Source organism: Eschrichtius robustus, chromosome 7, assembly GCF_028021215.1.
Source record: "Eschrichtius robustus isolate mEscRob2 chromosome 7, mEscRob2.pri, whole genome shotgun sequence".
Taxonomy (NCBI): domain Eukaryota; kingdom Metazoa; phylum Chordata; class Mammalia; order Artiodactyla; family Eschrichtiidae; genus Eschrichtius; species Eschrichtius robustus.
In genome coordinates this window covers 100,396,112-100,400,080 of record NC_090830.1, presented here as the reverse complement: position 1 = coordinate 100,400,080, position 3,969 = coordinate 100,396,112, and positions in this window count along the sequence as shown.

The window sequence follows — 3,969 nt, the reverse complement described above, 5'->3', positions numbered from 1 at the left end:
GCTTTGAAGTTTCATTAGGTCCCATTTGTTTATTTTTGTTTTTATTTCCATTACTCTAGGAGGTGGATCAAAAAAGATCTTGCTGTGATTTATGTCAGAGAGTGTTCTTCCTATGTTTTCCTCTAAGAGTTTTATAGTGTCCAGTCTTATATTTAGGTCTCTAATCCATTTTGAGTTTATTTTTGTGTATGGTGTTAGGGAGTATTCTCATTTCATTCTTTTCCATGTAGCTGTCCAGTTTTCCCAGCACCACTTATTGAAGAGACTGTCTTTTCTCCATTGTATATCTTTGCCTCCTTTGTCATAGATTAGTTGACCATAGGTGCGTGGGTTAATCTCTGGGCTTTCTATCTTGTTCCATTGATCTATGTTTCTGTTTTTGTGCCAGTACCATGTTGTCTTGATTACTGTAGCTTTGTAGTATAGTCTGACGTCAGGGAGTCTGATTCCTCCAGCTCCATTTTTTTGCCTCAAGACTGCTTTGCCTATTCGGGGTCCTTTGTGTCTCCATACAAATTTGAAGATGATTTGTTCTAGCTCCGTAAAAAATGCCATTGTAATTTGATAGGGATTGCATTGAATCTGTAGATTGCTTTGGGTAGTATACTCATTTTCACAATGTTGATTCTTCCAATCCAAGAACGTGGTATATCTCTCCATCTGTTGGTATCATCTTTAATTTCTTTCATCAGTGTCTTATAGTTTTCTGCATACAGGTCTTTTGTCTCCCTAGGGAGGTTTATTCCTAGGTATTTTATTCTTTTTGTTACAATGGTAAATGGGAGTGTTTCCATAATTTCTCTTTCAGATTTTTCATCATTAGTGTATAGGAATGCAAGAGATTTCTGTGCATTAATTTTGTATCCTGCAACTTTACCATATTCATTCATTAGCTCTAGCAGTTTTCTGGTGGCAGTTTTAGGATTCTCTATGTATAGTATCATGTCATCCGCAAACAGTGACAATTTTACTTCTTCTTTTCCAATTTGTATTCCTTTTATTTCTTTTTCTTCTCTGATTGCCGTGGCTAGGACTTCCAGAACTATGTTGAATAATAGTGGTGAGAGTGGACATCCTTGTCTCGTTCCTGATCTTAGAGGAAATGCTTTCAGTTTTTCACCATTGAGAATGATGTTTGCTGTGGGTTTGTCATATATGGCCTTTATTATGTTGAGGTAGGTTCCCTCTATGCCCACTTTCTGGAGAGTTTTTATCAGAAATGGGTGTTGAATTTTGTCAAAAGCTTTTTCTGCATCTATTGAGATGATCATATGGTTTTTATTCTTCAGTTTCTTAATATGGTGTATCACATTGATTGATTTGCGTATATTGAAGAGTCCTTGCATCCCTGGGATAAATCCCACTTGATCGTGGTGTATGATCCTTTTAATGTGTTGTTGGATTCTGTTTGCTAGTATTTTGTTGAGGATTTTTGCATCTATATTCATCAGTGATATCGGTCTGTAATTTTCTTTTTTTGTAGTGTCTTTGTCTGGTTTTGGTATCAGGGTGATGGTGGCCTCATAGAATGAGTTTGGGAGTGTTCCTTCCTCTCCAATTTTTTGGAAGAGTTTGAGAAGGATAGGTGTTAGCTCTTCTCTAAATGTTTGATAGAATTCACCTGTGAAGCCATCTGGTCCTGGACTTTTGTTTGTTGGAAGAATTTCAATCACAGTTTCAATTTCATTACTTGTGATTGGTCTGTTCATATTTTCTGTTTCTTCCTGGTTCAGTCTTGGAAGGTTATACCTTTCTAAAAATTTGTCCATTTCTTCCAGGTTGTCCATTTTATTGGCATAAAGTTGCTTGTAGTAGTCTCTTAGGATGCTTTGTATTTCTGCAGTGTCTGTTGTAACTTCTCCTTTTTCATTTCTGATTTTATTGATTTGAGCCCTCTCCCTCTTTTTCTTGATGAGTCTGGCTAATGGCTTATCAATTTTGTTTATCTTCTCAAAGAACCAACTTTTAGTTTTATTGATCTTTGCTATTGTTTTCTTTGTTTCTATTTCATTTATTTCTGCTCTGATCTTTATGATTTCTTTCCTTCTGCTAACTTTGGGTTTTGTTTGTTCTTCTTTCTCTAGTTTCTTTAGGTGTAAGGTTAGATTGTTTACTTGAGATTTTTCTTGTTTCTTTAGGTAGGCTTGTATAGCTATAAACTTCCCTCTTAGAACTGCTTTCGCTGCATCCCATAGGTTTTGGGTCGTCGTGTTTTCATTGTCATTTGTCTCTAGGTATTTTTTGATTTCCTCTTTGATTTCTTCAGTGATCTCTTGGTTATTTAGTAACGTATTGTTTAGCCTCCATGTGTTTGTCTTTTTTACATTTTTTTCCCTGTAATTCATTTCTAATCTCATAGCGTTGTGGTCAGAAAAGATCCTTGATATGATTTCAATTTTCTTAAATTTACTGAGGCTTGATTTGTGACCCAAGATGTGATCTATCCTGGAGAATGTTCCGTGCGCACTTGAGAAGAACGTGTAATCTGCTGTTTTTGGATGGAATGTCCTGTATATATCAATTAAATCTATCTGGTCTATTGTGTCATTTAAAGCTTCTGTTTCCTTATTTATTTTCATTTTGGATGATCTGTCCATTGGTGTAAGTGAGGTGTTAAAGTCCCCCACTATGATTGTGTTACTGTCAATTTCCTCTTTTATAGCTGTTAGCAGTTGCCTTATGTATTGAGGTGCTCCTATGTTGGGTGCATATATATTTATAATTGTTATATCTTCTTCTTGGATTGATCCCTTGATCATTATGTAGTGTCCTTCCTTGTCTCTTGTAACATTCTTTATTTGAAAGTCTATTTTATCTGATATGAGTATAGCTACTCCAGCTTTCTTTTGATTTCCATTTGCATGGAATATCTTTTTCCATCCCCTCACTTTCAGTCTGTATGTGTCCCTAGGTCTAAAGTGGGTCTCTTGTAGACAGCATATATATGGGTCTTGTTTTTGTATCCATTCAGCCAGTCTATGTCTTTTGGTTGGGGCATTTAATCCATTCACGTTTAAGGTAATTATCGATATGTATGTTCCTATGACCATTTTCTTAATTGTTTTGGGTTTGTTTTTGTAGTTCCTTTTCTTCTCTTGTGTTTCCCACTTAGAGAAGTTCCTTTCGCATTTGTTGTAGAGCTGGTTTGGTGGTGCTGAATTCTCTTAGCTTTTGCTTGTCTGCAAAGCTTTTGATTTCTCCATCAAATCTAAATGAGATCCTTGCCGGGTAGAGTAATCTTGGTTGTAGGTTCTTCCCTTTCATCACTTTAAGTATATCATGCCACTCCCTTCTGGCTTGCAGAGTTTCTGCTGAGAAATCAGCTGTTAACCTTATGGGAGTTCCATTGTATGTTATTTGTCGTTTTTCCCTTGCTGCTTTCAATAATTTTTCTTTGTCTTTAATTTTTGCCACTTTGATTACTATGTGTCTGCGCGTGTTTCTCCTTGGGTTTATCCTGTATGGGACTCGCTGCGCTTCCTGGACTTGGGTGGCTATTTCCTTTCCCATGTTAGGGAAGTTTTCGACTATAATCTCTTCAAATATTTTCTCTGGTCCTTTCTCTCTCTCTTCACCTTCTGGGACCCCTATAATGCGAATGTTGTTGCGTTTAATGTTGTCCCAGAGGTCTCTTAAGCTGTCTTCATTTCTTTTCATTCTTTTTTCTTTAGTCTGTTCTGCAGCAGTGAATTCCACCATTCTGTCTTCCAGGTCACTTATCTGTTCTTCTGCCTCAGTTATTCTGCTATTGATTCCTTCTAGTGTAGTTTTCATTTCAGTTATTGTATTGGTCATCTCTGTTTGTTTGTTCTTTAATTCTTCTAGGTTTTTGTTAATCATTTCCTGCATCTTCTCAATCTTTGCCTCCATTCTTATTCCTAGGTCCTGGATCATCTTCACTATCATTATTCTGAATTCTTTTTCTGGAAGGTTGCCTATCTCCACTTCATTTAGTTGTTTTTCTGGGGT